The sequence below is a fragment of the Myotis lucifugus genome, unplaced genomic scaffold (genome assembly GCF_000147115.1).
Source record: "Myotis lucifugus unplaced genomic scaffold, Myoluc2.0 scaffold_232, whole genome shotgun sequence".
NCBI classification, from domain to species: domain Eukaryota; kingdom Metazoa; phylum Chordata; class Mammalia; order Chiroptera; family Vespertilionidae; genus Myotis; species Myotis lucifugus.
In genome coordinates, this window is record NW_005871280.1 from 1,750,842 (window position 1) to 1,765,216 (window position 14,375).

Genomic DNA, 14,375 nt, shown 5'->3' on the forward strand with positions numbered 1-14,375 from the left:
GAGACAAAACAGTTGGAATCTGGAACAACTGGGGCTCCTTGGCTTTGGTCTCTGCCTCTGTCTACTCTCTCCATGTGGTCTCCACAGTAGAGTGGATTCAGGAAAGCTAAGCTTCTCACTTGGTGGCTCAAGGCTCCAAAGAGGCATGTCTCGAGATAGAACCAGGCAGCTGTTAGAAGCAAGTCATGCAGCCAATATTCAAGGAGGGGTGTACCCTCCAGTTCTTGATGGAAGCACTACCAAACAATGTGCACACTTTTTTATCTTAAACTAGTACCCTAAATAATGATCCTTTTCATCATTTCAGAGCCTTCTCCATGTTTGTAAGCCCGCTGTATCTAGCCTAATACCATGCTCAGTCATTGCTGGAAAAAAAAAATAGAGGCTAACTTAGTATATCAAAATTATAATACTTTTGCTATTCAGTTGTGCCTTTAAATTTATCTGTAGGAAGGGTTAACAGAGAGAACTATAGATTCAAAAATAAGATGACGACTTCTAAATCAAGAAAAATATGTATTATTGCTTTTTGCATTAAATTCAACTGATATCTATATTCACTTGCTGTAAGTATAACACTGTGCTAGGCTGCTGTGATGAATACAGCTAGGATTCAAACCCTGCCTGTCTTTAAAAGTCCATGCTTTTGAACATATGTGAGGCTCCATCTACGGCTGTTCTCAGGAATTCCTAGTTAAGTTGGGAGCAGGGTGGGCAAACACAGTATTATGGGATAAGTGGTGTAGCAGGATGTTCAGGAAGTGCTAGAGAGGACAGAAGATGAAAGGCAGGGCTCTCCCTGGGGGACTTGGAAGCTCCACAGAAGACAGTACCCTTGACCTGAATTGGAGAGAGCACAGCCCATTGAAAAGCTGTTGTTTCCAGGAACCAAGGTATTTTAGAATATTTTGAAAATCTGTATGAAGTTACAAGTACTTCTACCCATCTTTCTAATTTAATTAAGAGTAATTAAAAGTTTATTCTTTTAAAAGAGATTTATCCTTTAGGGTTGCCTAAGTAGACATTTTGCTCTCTGTTAAGTGTTCCTACTTGGAAGAAGTATAAATATCTACTGATGTGTTTATATGAGTCTCTTTAACTTTATAAAAGTTTCTAACATGTTTTTTTTCCAACTCTTGATATTAAGTATTAATTCTCTGGGAAAATATAGAGTGATGGATTGACCTCTACAAAATAGATTTTAATACAAAGAAAATTATGGGGTTTTAGTTTTGTATTGCTGCTCATTTATCTAGCTTTTAAGGGTTCACCCATGCTCTGAAACTAAGCCTAGCAGAATGATGCTGAAAGCCAGAGTAGGCCATTTTCAGTTGTTTTAAAGCTTTCTAGGAATGATAGGTTATGATTTCCCTTGGCCTATGATTTAACCGGCTTTAAAACATACATTTCTTTCTGACTTAGAAAATTGTTCTTGGTGTAGGTTATCTACTTATTCAAAGTTTTGCTGGTGACTTAATTCAACTATTAACACATGAAATTTTGTAACCACAAAGTACCTATTACTAATTGTTTCTTCTGTCCTTACTGCTTCCTCTGTCCAAGTAACCCTCATCATCTTTTTCTATAAAAAATTAAAAAAAGAAAAGAAAATCAGAGTCAGGTTGTATATTATTTGTTATTTTACTTTTATGGCCTTCCAAAGGTTTTAAAAAATATATACCTGGTTATCAAGATAGAAATACAACACTGAAACAAAAGCTGATATTTGCCAGAATGTTGGCATGGCTACTTTCCCAGGGCCTAAACAAAAGATCTAAACAAGATGGAAGATTTATTCCTTTTTAGCTCTATTCCTGAACCAGTGGGCAGCTTAAGGTGACCCTACTCCACATTGTTGTTTGGGTGTCCTGGTTTCCACTCTATGCTAGGGTATTTATATGGTTGATCATAGGTCACAACCTGGATCTCATTTTAGCTGTGGGAGGGAAGAAGAAAGTGGGGGGCCAGCAGTTTCCTTTTAAAGACATGATGTGGAATGCTAATACATCATTAATGCTTAAGTTCTGTTGGCCAGAACTGAGTCAGTTGACCGAGCTTAGCTGCAAGGGAAGATGGGAAATGTAGTCTCTAACTCAGAGGTTGCTCTTATTAGAAGGAAGAAAGATAGCATGGACAGTTAGCAGTCTCTGCCATAGAGGACCTGCTTATTACAGATCAGTTCAGGGTCTTCCTAATTTTACTTTATGCTCAGTTCTCTTGATAACTTGTGGTTCACTTCAGCCCACAGGCATTTTTCTGGTGCTGTTATGGGTGGAATATGTATGCACAGGCACACACCCATGAAAACGTGACTAGGGGTAATTTTTCTTATATTGTTCACCAAATCTTTTTTTCTCTTATTTCTCTTGCTAAATTCCTTGGTCACAGCTTAAATTTGAATTCTGCTGCTCTGCGGAGTGTTCAAAATGGAAAGAAGAGGCAGAGGCAAGAGTTGCTGATGTATGTAGCCAGCTTCCTTTGCCATTGCGTTGACTTTTCTCATCTTCATTTTTAAGCATATGACTAGTGGGGTTTTGGTGCCTTCCCCAATGGTGGTCCCAACCACTCCATTGTAATTTTAATTCTGCGTCATTTCTTCTGGGATATTCTATTTGTTATTACTTGATTCTTGGAGGACTTATAAATATTTATTTTATGCATTGTTATGCCAGAGCAATATAATTTTATGAATTAAATAAGTATATATGCATATGAAACAATAACTTATTACTTCTCTTTATGCTACTTTGGGCATATTAAAGTTAGTGCTATTTTGATATGCTCTGTGATAGATGCCCCCAAATAAAATACCTTATTTTTAAAAAAAAATATATTTCTTTATTGATTTCAGAGAGGAAGGGAGAGGGAGAGAGAGATAGAAACATCAATGATGAGAAAGAATCATTGATTGGCTGCCTCCTGCACGCCCTCTACTGGGGATCGAGCCCGCAACCCAGATATGTGCCCTTGGCCGGAATAGAACCTGGGACCCTTCAGTCTGCAGGCCAACGCTCTATCCACTGAGCCAAACAGGCGAGGGCAAAATATCTTAGAAATGTCTTGCTGCTCCAGTGTTCCTAGAAGACTCTCAGGTGTGTGTGTGTGTGTTGGGTGGGGTGTGTGTGTGTGTGTGTGTGTGTGTGTGTGTGTGTGTGTGTGTATGTGCAGGGGCAGGTTGCTCAGAAAGAAAAATGAACCATAAATTAAATTTTATATTATGGCCATCTAATCATGGACATCCAGTCAACTGACTAGCCACTGGGTGCAAAATCAAGGAAAAACTGTCAACCTTGAGCAGCCCCAATATTTTCACAATCTGGTGTCAAACCAGGAATACAAGATTCAATTGATGATTCTGACTTATTGCTATTACTCAATTGGTTAGCTTGGGGAGATCTTAAATAACAATATTTAATTCTGTACTCCGGTATTCATATCCAGTATTCTATAAAAGGAGTTTGGTGAAACAGTTTTGCATGTGTCCATATTAATGCCAGACTCTTCCAGAGAAGACTGGGAAACTGCCTACTTGCTTTTCTCCCGGATGTGTTTAGAAATGGTTGAAAGTCTCTCAGCATGAGCTGCTAGATCTTTGAGCATAGGCAGTGTTTTTGTTGTGTTTTTTTGTCTTATCAGCCTAATATGAAGACGCAGTTTATTCACCACACTTGCAGCCATTGTTTCATTTTTACCCTTGTGTGCAGAGAACTGGGCCATTTCCTTTCAGCTGCCAGAAATGTCAGTGATCAGTTTCTTTTCAAAATGCTTCCATATGTTGTCACGTGTGCAATGATAATGCCACCAATGGCAGTGCATCTTCTGCTGGTGGAGCCCAAAGCCAGATTGACAACGAGGCTGTTAAGCATTATTCCCTTATTAAAATCATTTGATTTGGGCTGTAGTTCCCTTATCGAGTTTGCTTCAGAGTCCACCTATGTGATACTCACCTATGCTCACGACAGCACAATTTCATGAAGACCCTGCCTTATGCATTTTGTGAAATCTCCTACACAGCAGAAACATGCATTAAAATAAGCATTACTTAATTGTTTGTAAAGGAGCTATATTTCAGTTTTCCCTCTCATTAGTAAGGACTGACATTTTGCATTTGAAGATCAAAAAACAGGTAGGTAACAAGCAGGTATTAAAGAATAATTCTTTTCTTGGGCAAAAAAATATTTGGTTAAAGATGCCCCCTCTCCCTACCCTTCTGCTACAAAAATGTAGGGTACAACTGTGGGACCTTAGAATGAATGGAAATGATGATATTGAATCAATAATAATAGCTGTTATTTATTCATTGCTTATCATGAGCTGGGCCCTGAACTTAGGTCTTTATATTGTATTAATTATTAAAGCAACCAAAGGGAACAGATATTACTCTCATGTTCTTTTTTAGCTGGGAAGCTGAAGCACAGAAAGGTTAAGTAACCTGACCCACGTCTCACAGCTGTAACTATAAAGCTAAGATTTGAATCCAGGCCATCTGGTTCCAGAGCCTAAATGCTTAACTGTTGTAACAAGGACACAGTTCTTCCAAGTTTTGTACATAAATGCTCAATAAACTGCATTTTATAACCATAGGAGAGCCATGCCACATTAATAGAGTATTCCTTAGAAGGCTGTCAAATGTTTCTCTAGTTTACGGGGTCAGTTACATTTCACTGGCCCAATTGCGTTCATACCTCATATCCAGCAACCAGTTCTGTAATTCTCATGAATATATGTCACTCTATGGAGCTTTCTTGTTTCTGTAGGAGAGACTGTTTTAGGATTTCTATCTTCTTTATAGCATTCACAGTTTCCTGCACAGTCAGCAGAGCGTTTCCCAAGTCTATTTTAAGGACAAACTTGTTGGCATGTATTGTGATTCTGAAAGATCATGTCTGGGCATTTTGTTAATGGTTAAGTTGAGGAATACTATTTGGATCTATGACAACAGCATCTTGGTCCTTTGCTCTGTCACAAAAGATGGATGTAAAATAGAATAAAGTATGAAGGAGAGAAGTAGGAAGTATGATGTCATACTCTCTCAGGCATAGAGTTTTGAGAGTACATTGCATATTTAATATACATTAGGTACTTCTTAAGTATATGAGGTTGAACCCTATAATATAGACATTTTGTAGGTCAAAACAGTTAACTAACAGAAATTATATCCCTACCCGTGCACAGATAATACACAGATTCACTGTACATACATATCTGAAGATATTTATACTGCCAACTCAGTCAATAAAACAAGTAAACAAAGCTCAAAATTACCCAGTGGGATTTTGCTTGACCTGAAGATGATAGTGAATCTCGCATAACTGATGTTTGGAGCTGGTCCCAGAACCCATTCCTTGGGTTCTGTCAGAGAAGAATGTTCTGAAGACAGACACTTGCTTTTGGAATATTATGCCCACTGTGATATTTGAAGGCAGCATTAGAAATAATGAGACTAAGTCCATGTGATTTTTTTTCCATGTTAAAATCAGTAGATGTGTGTTACCCAAAGCTGACATTTTGAGATTTAAAAGAACACAAACACACACACAAATCTTCTGAAGGCGAAGCCTCTTCCCTTGGCAGGCTGCTGCCTTTCGCTGGGTTTTGTTGTTGGGGCATGTCAGTGCTGCAGTGATGGGAGTGGTTGTCTATGCCCGTCATTTTGACAGAAGTTACTAGAAGTTACTGAGGTGTAGTGTCCGCTTCCATCAGACCATTTCATCTTCAGTTATTTTGCACCCAACTGAAAGAGGGACTTTAGAATATTTTGATCCTCAACAAAGAGCTTGTTGTTGGAGTAAAATGATCATTTTTTTGTTTTCTTTTTTTAGTTAACGAAAAAGCCCAAATGCTCACAGAAGGTGGGACACATACTCAGTTTGGGGGATTTATCATATAAAGTTGAAGAGGTGTTTGTGTGTGGTAAAAATTGACAGCTTCCAAAACAACACTCTGTAGATTTTTGTGTTCACCTTACGTGGCTTAATAGCACACCACTCTGTAGAATTAGTGATATAAACTAACACACATATGAAAGCAGCACAGATAAGACATGAACAAACATGTCTTTGAGACTCCTGTCTCCTATTTAACCACTAACCTTGCTGGGTCTTTATCTCCTCATCTATAAAACAAGATGATTGGAAACCAAGAACCGGATGGCCAGGATGGGAGCTGTATTTCTATTCTTGGCCCTAGAGTGTCTGGCCCCTGACCTGGCAGAACACACAAAGCATTTGACCTTGCTTCCGTCTTTCATGTTGCTCCATGCTGCCCTTGGTATTTAAATGAACATCATTCCGGTGACTTGCTGTCAGTGGGGCTTGCGCTCTGGCTACTTTCCAGCAGTGGGGATGGATTTATGCTGATTCATTGACACTTGCTTTCCCAGATGCCTTCTCTCCCAGTTTCTACTGTAGAATTGAGCAAATCTGCTGACATCAGTGAGAGTTTATTTGTTCTTCATAAACAGGCTAACATTAAAAAAAAACAAAATAGACCCCAAAATTGAGAGAACTTCAGTGAGATGTATATTAGCCAGAACATTTTGTAAATGTATAGATCGTGTCTTAGCTATCTCTTATGGCAAAATATCAGTGGTCAAAATTTATGAACATTGTTTTAAGTACTTTCCATGTATCATTTCATTTAAACTTGATCACTACCTTATAGTAGAATAACTATGGATATCGACAGATGTGAAAATGGGGGCTCTGAGAGACTAAATTTCTTATTTAATGTCACAAGCAACCCCTCAGTGGCAAAGCCACGACTTGACCAAGTCAGATTCCAGAGACAGTGCTTATAACATTGCCCCTCTCTTTAGCTAGGTAGGGGCACTCCCTACTCTTCTAAGTATTTGGAACCATGGATATGAGCACTGTTAGTTCATCTTTTAAATATATTTTTATTGATTTCAGAGAGGTAGGGAGAGGGAGAGAGAGATAGAAACATCAATGATGAGAGAGAATCATTGCTCGGCTGCTTGCTGCACACCCCACACTGGGGATCAAGCCATCAACCTGGGCAAGTGCCCTGACTGAGAATCGAACAATGATCTCCTGGTTCAGAGGTTGACGCTCAACCACTGAGCCATGCTGGCTGGGTGAGCACCATTACTTTAGAGATGCTGCCCCGCCCCTACTTTACTAGAGTCCTATTTACCAGGTCCATCACTCAGGGCACATATTCTTGACAACAGCACTCTTTTGTTTCTCAGATAGCATGTTGTGGTAGAATACACATTGTGTGCACCCTACACTTGATAGCCATCCTCTTTTGCTTCAGAAATGAATATTTAGTTCTGTGCAATTAATGTCATTACAAGACATTAATGTCTTTGCATCTCCAGTAATTTGAATCAACGCAGAAAAAAAGCTGTATTATAATTTACATAACTTAAGGACAACTTTCTTCAATGACTTTTTAAATGGCATTTTAAAATGAAGATGTCTTGTCATTAGTCAAGAAGAAAGCATTCTGGAGAGCAACTGATTGCTTGTAATAGTGCTGGTTAGAGAGCACTGGGCTCTGATACCACTTCTAAGAGACCTGTTGACAGCATGGAGGAATCAGAGGATGAGGGAAGGGTGGTGGAACAGCAGGAGCCAATGTGAACATGTGCAGCCTTTAGCCTGGAGAAGAGAAGTCTAAAGAGAGGTAGGAAGCTGCTTTCAGCTCTCTAAGGAAAAATTAATAAAATTCATCCTGAATTTTCCAGCTGACAGCACTAACACTAAAGGGTAAATAAAAAGTAGTCACAGTAAGGAATTCAAACAACATTGGAGATTTGTGTATGGTAAAAATTGGATCACTTTAGTCCATCAAACATTTAAAAATTCCTTACTTGTGTCAACAATTGGCTGTTATTCTTCCAGAAGTCTTTCTATGAAAATCAAAACCTATATATAAATAAATATATTCACATTTTATATCATGCATATTTTTTAAAAAAATGGGATCATGGTGTGTATATTTTTCTTACGTATTTGGGAGGCAAATTTGAACTCCATATAATGAAGAGATGCTAAAAATTAAGAATTTCTAACAATGGAATAGTGGTCTCATGAGTAGTGAGCCTGCGTAGTATAAGTAATTCAAAATAGTATGGGCCGCCCTGACCAGTTTGGCTCAGTGGATACTGATTCATTAGGTCTGCGGTGGGCTGTGAGAGTCTGAATTTTTAATAAAGCTCCTAGGTGATGCCAGTCCTGGGATGCTTAGAATGGTTGCCTGTCTTGGGTTGGGATAAAATACTTTTAAGTTCCCTCATAACTTGAAGGTTTTATTTTATCTTGATTACATATACATCTATTGAAGCATATGTTGATTACATATAGGTGTTTCTCTTTTTCTTCTTTCACTAATAAGGTCAGTCTGTGACACTATGATGATAACTATGATTATAACCTTTCTTATTTGAACATTCAAACCAAACATTATGGTCCTTAACTTCTACTGGTTTCTTATTTCTTTATTTAGAAAAATATGTATCTATAAATTTTGGGATAATTTCTATCTGTCTAAGTTTCCATAGTAATAGAGGCATTATATTTAAATGATGTTCTTTGTAATTCTCAAAGAAGGAACCAGAATAAAAATAATAATAAATAACAATGGCTAAGAACAATTTAAGCATGGCTTACAGGCTAAGCACTGCTTTATGGGTTTTATATGCATTAATATAAAATAAAAACCTATGAAATAATCATTATTATTATTATCCAACTAGAGGCCCAGTGCATGAAATTCATGCACTGGGGGCAGGGGGTCCCCTCAGCCCAGCCTGCACCCTCTTGCAGTTTGGGAGCCCTCGAGGTATATCCAACTGATGGCTTAGGGGAGTGGGCATAAGCCGTCAGTCGGACATCCTTAGTGCTGCTGTGGAGGCGGGAGAGGCTCCCACCACCGCCCATGAGCCCGGCTCAGGGCTTCTGGCTGAGTGGCGCTCCACCTGTGGGAGCACACTGACCACCAGGGGCAGCTCTTGCATTGAGCGTCTGCCCACTGATGGTCAGTGTGCATCATAGTGACAGGTTGTTCTGCCGTTTGGTCTATTTGCATATTAGACTTTTATTATATAGGATTTTATTAAAAAAGAAAGTAAAGTACAAGAAAATTAAGTTATTTGACTAAGGTCACCCAGCTGGTAAATGACAGAATTGGTATTTGAACCCAGGTATCTGCCTCCCAAGTTGGCAATTTCATCTATTGTAACCACGATGGGAAACTTTATTTGGATAATGCTGAATAAGATAGCAACTTAAACTTTTATTAAAGTGTGGGTTTTCATTTTGTTATCATTAGAGTACCTTTTTCCTGTTAGGTGATGGCTTAGTCTTGAAATATTCCTTTCTTAGCCTTTTAGAGCATCCATGCTGAGTTTTGGAAATTCCAACTTATCTGTGGAATTGTTTTTGAAACATGGAATCTGTTGGAATCTCCAATGTCATGAAATAAAACTTAAAGTATCATTTGTAAGATGCATTTGAGACTTTTAAAAGCTAATAACTATAATTTTATGACACTTGCTAAAACTAAAGGATACTTGAGTTTCAATATTAGTTTGAGTAATTAAATTTTTTTGGAAAATTATACCTAATGCCTAAAGTATTCCATATTATCCTTAAGAGGGAAGTTAATGCAGATATGTAATTTCTTTTCCAAAGAGGCTTATTTTCTTAGTCAGTAAACTATGCTTAAGATTTAGTATTTACTCTTCAAGTTTTTTTTTTCCTGTCAGCAAGATGAAAAAGAGTAATTAAGAATAAGAGTGAGTTTCTGACACCTCAAACCACAAAACCGTTCCCAAGGTGTAGACCTGCCCGTTTCAGCACATTGTGGCCATTTCTAGCAGTTGGGCAGAAGGTGAGCAGTGAAATGGGGAGCCAATGCCTGATAAGGCACCTGTGGCCAAGCTCCTGGTGCCCAAGAGCTAGGGACACCCGTGTCAGTGATGGGGCCATCCTTCTGGAGTGAGTCACAATTCTAAGAAATAACAGGGGCTGTTGGTTTCTATCTTCAAATATCTAAATTTATTAAATTTTAATAGTAGATGATACATTTACAGGATTCAAAAGATGTAAAAGGCAGAATTTTAACAATGAGAGACATGTTCATTATTCATGGAGCTCAGCCCATCATAGGGAAGCTCAAGCACTGTCCTGTTTCTCTGTGGGAGGACATCCTGCCCATGGAGCCAGCATCATAATGATTTTGTTAAGGTTAATGACACATATGCCTTTTTATTGTCAAGATCTTTCGGGGAGAAAGCAGTAAAGTGGTGCAGTGCTGGGATAACCGTTGAGTACTAAAAATCGCAGCTCTGCTGTGAGTTCTCTGTCTCTCTTTCTCTTTTTTAAATTGATCTCAGAGAGAGGAAGGAGTGGGAGAGATAAAAACATCAGTGGTGAGAAGAGAACCATTGATCAGCGGCCTCCTGCATGCCCCCTACTGGGGATTGAGCCCGCAACCCATGCATGGGCCCTGACCAAGAAGTGAGCTGTGACCTCCTGGTTCATAGGTGGACACTCAACCACCAAGCCACACTGGCCGGGCTGAGTTCTCTGTTTTGCTGAATATCTTTGCATTTTGTGGTGTGTGCTGAAGTTCAAGAGCCTAATTAGCAGAGCTGTGACAAAGTGGTAAACATAAAAGTTATCAATCAAGAGACTTACTTTACCCTGAGATCAGGACAAATATTATTTTTTAAAGTTTTATTTTAAACATTAGTGGCTCTTTTTGAGATGTAATTTATACACAGTAAAATGTACAGACCTCATATATATCACTGAATGAATTTTGACAGATCTATATAGCTATGTAACCATAGTGTAGATCAAGATAGAATATTATGGTCCTAGACCCTGGCCTGGTTCCTCAGTTGGTTAGAGCATCATCCTGATATGCCAGGGTTGTGGGTTTGATCCCTGGTCAGAGTGCATGCAGGAATCAACCAATGAATGCATACATAAGTGGAACAACAAAATGATGTTTCTTTTGCTCTTTTTCTCTCTCTCTCAAAATCAATTAAAAATATTAGGGTCTTAGTTCTCTTTTTCCCCCTTCTGGGTGATACCTCTCCCCTCCGACCTCTGCAGATGGCTGGTATCTTAGCACCCAGCTTAGTTTTACCTATTCTTGCCCTTCACTAAGTGAAATCACATGGCATATTATTGTGTGTCTGGTTTCTTTCACTCAACATAATGTTTTTGAGATTCATCCATGTTGCTGCATGTCGTGAAGTATTCTTTCGTGTGAGTTTACCATCATTTGTTTGTTAATTCTCCAATGAATGGATGTTTGGGTTATTTTTAGTTTTGAGCTATTATGATTAAAGTTGCTATGAACAATATTGAGCAGGTCTTTTTTGTGGACATACATTTTTATTTCTCTTGGGTAATTAGCTAGGATTGGATTTGAATCATAGGGTGGGTATCTATGTAGCTTTATTAGAAACTCCAAAACAGTTTCCCAAAGTGTCTGTGTCACTTCACACTCTTACCAGCGCAGTATGAGATAAAAGAGATGGTCTTGATCGCAGTGATAAGCTGTCACTGCTTCTTTTGTGGACTGCTCCTCAGTTTTATTTATCACTGAGCTGGAGCAAGTAGGAGAGAGCGTTCATCTGGGATGGGAGGCAATGCAGTTATTGAGTCAGTGCACTGTAGAGGTAATTCATCCTCCCCCTTCCAGCAGGACGATCTCATTTGCTCCCAGATCTCCACCTCAGCCCAGTGATGCCTGCCAACCTTCCATTAAGAGTACACCATCGGCAGATTGGCTGTGTTACAGAATTAATTCTGGGCCTGGCTTTCAGCCCACCTGCACCTTGACCTCCTCTCTGCTTGTTCTCTCTCCACACCCACACTGTGTTCATCCAGCTTCACAAATTCTCTATCCTGTTTTGGTGATTTACTTGTTTGGCTCTCATATCACTGAAGCTTTGTCATGGCTTCTCTCAATAACAAGTGCATGAGTGACTCTGGGAAAGTTACTTAGCATCTCCTAGCTTCTGTTTCTTTGTCTGTAAAATGGGGGTGAGAAAACTATGAGCATGACATTGCTAATACTTTAAAGGGGCTCTGCGTGGGGTCTGGTGCACATAGCACATGCTCAGTCAATGCTGACTGTTCTATACCCAGCATGGCCCCTCCTGCTGAACTTCTTACATATTGTCTCTCCCTGCCTCTGTGTCTACTTAATTGATAGTTCTAGTTAAAGACCCTCTTTGGAACTGCCTTAGGGATTCTTGTCAAGGTCCCTTCCCTTTCCAAGGCTCAGCCACAAACTGGCACTCTGACAAATAGTTAAGATGACATGGGAACCATTTCTGCTGAAGACTTTAAAGTTCCTGCCAGATTGTTCTGTGCCCTTTGGATTTCCAAGTCCATGTTTTCCAGGATAAGAATTAAGTTTTAAGGATGATATACTAAAGATAGATCTCCATCCTGCATTTTCACAGATTTTAATATATTATTAAACTCTAGTTTTGACATGCAGAAGAGTATCTTGTGTTTAAAATGAATTGTCAGCATATGCCAAGCCCCCAAACATCATTGTTCTTCATGCCGGAAGTTTCTATGATCTCATGTGTGTCTAAGGTGCCTTTCCCATTCACAACAGTGAGTCCTGGAAACAGGAAGGTCGCTGTTTTCATCTTGAGCGATGTCATCTAATAGCTGCTCACTTTCTTTCAAGCTCTTCACCTTGCAGCGTCTGGCAGGACTCAGGGAAGCAGTCTGGCTGTTCACACACATCCCCTGCTGCCTCTCCCGTTATGCTTGGACCTCCCTTCTTGCCCCGCCCCACCGTGATCCCTGCCCTGGCACACATCTCTGGGTGCTTCTCTTCTCGCCTTTACTCATGTTACTTCCTTTTATCAACAGTAAATCATGATCAACGACACATTCCCAGATTGTGTTGCTCCCCATCACGGCAAAGCTCTTAGAGAATGGTCTTCACTTAGAGCCTCTGCCTGCCCCCTCTCCATTCTCACCTCAACACACTGCTGAAAAAGTTCTTACCACAGAGACCAATGTCCAACATCTTGTCATCAGTTTTCATTGCACTTGGCCCCTTAACATCGCTTGACATGGCTGATGGGCTACTTCTTCCTTGAAATTCTGTCTTCCTGTAGTCCCTGAAGTGTCATATTTGCTGCCTTTTGCTTTTGACTTCTTACTCCCAGATCAGCATGGTGACGATACTGCTTCTTCTTATGTATGTAACCTGCTCAAAGAGGCCTTCCCGTCCTGGTCCTGAACTGCTGAACTCTCCTCACCAAAGCCACTTCCTTTACCCCTTCATCTCAGCACTCATCCATACCTGACATTCTCATTTCTTGATATACATGTTAACATTTCATGCGGTAGTTTGCAGCTCTCAAATTACACCTCGGCAATGATAGTTGACATTTATTGATGACCTGCTACGTGCTCGTTAGTACACTAAGCACTTTGCATACATGAGCTCATTTAATATTCATGATAACTTTATAAAGTAGGAACTGCTGTCTTTATGTTATGTAGGTAAAACCTGCAGTGCAGTGAAGTTCAATAACTTGCACTTGGTCCCAAAGCTGTAGGTTACAGAGTGAGGATTCAGACCTGGCTAGTCTGACTCCAGGGCCTGTGATAAAAGTCACTGAGGCAACCGCTGCTGAATTTTGCTGCTTCCCCAGGCTTTCAGAGAGTACACTGAAAGATGGGGGACAGAACATCTTCAAGGACACCAGCTAGAGAGAACTAGCATTTTGTGTTACCTGTCGAGCCCTGAGAATTTCAAGGTTCGGCTTTGTGATGAGTCAAGAAGTAATGGGTCACACACAGTGACATATTCATCTCATTTGCATTGAGTTTCCATTCAATAACGAAGTGCACTGTAAATCTTGTAGTGAGAATATACATCTCTAAGCCTTGCTTACAGATACAAGACATACTAGTTACAAGACATGCTAGTTTACTGGTTAATGAACCAGTGATCAAGGATGAACTGGAAATAGTTCCCAATTAAAACAAAATAAGGAAGAAGATCAGCTGGTCTGTATTTTCTTTCCTTTGCCTCCCACTTAATTATTAAAGTGGGTTATTGGCGAGGGAAATCAGGCTGGAACGCGTAGTGCACATTTTGCAGCTGGAGAGAACAGGTGTTTCCCACCTGTTGGCTTCCATCTCCCAGGCTGAACTTTGCTTCTTTACAGGAATCCACAGCGCTCTCTCCCAGCCTGTCAGCGCTCCCATAACTGTTGACCTGTTGCTGCCAATCTGCTTAGCCCTGAGCCAGAGCCTCCCTGCCAAGAAACCCTGCACTGCATCTAACCTGTTCCCAGCAAATCCCATCTCTGTCTTTCTGGCTCCCATGGCAACCTCAGCTCCAGCCTGCTG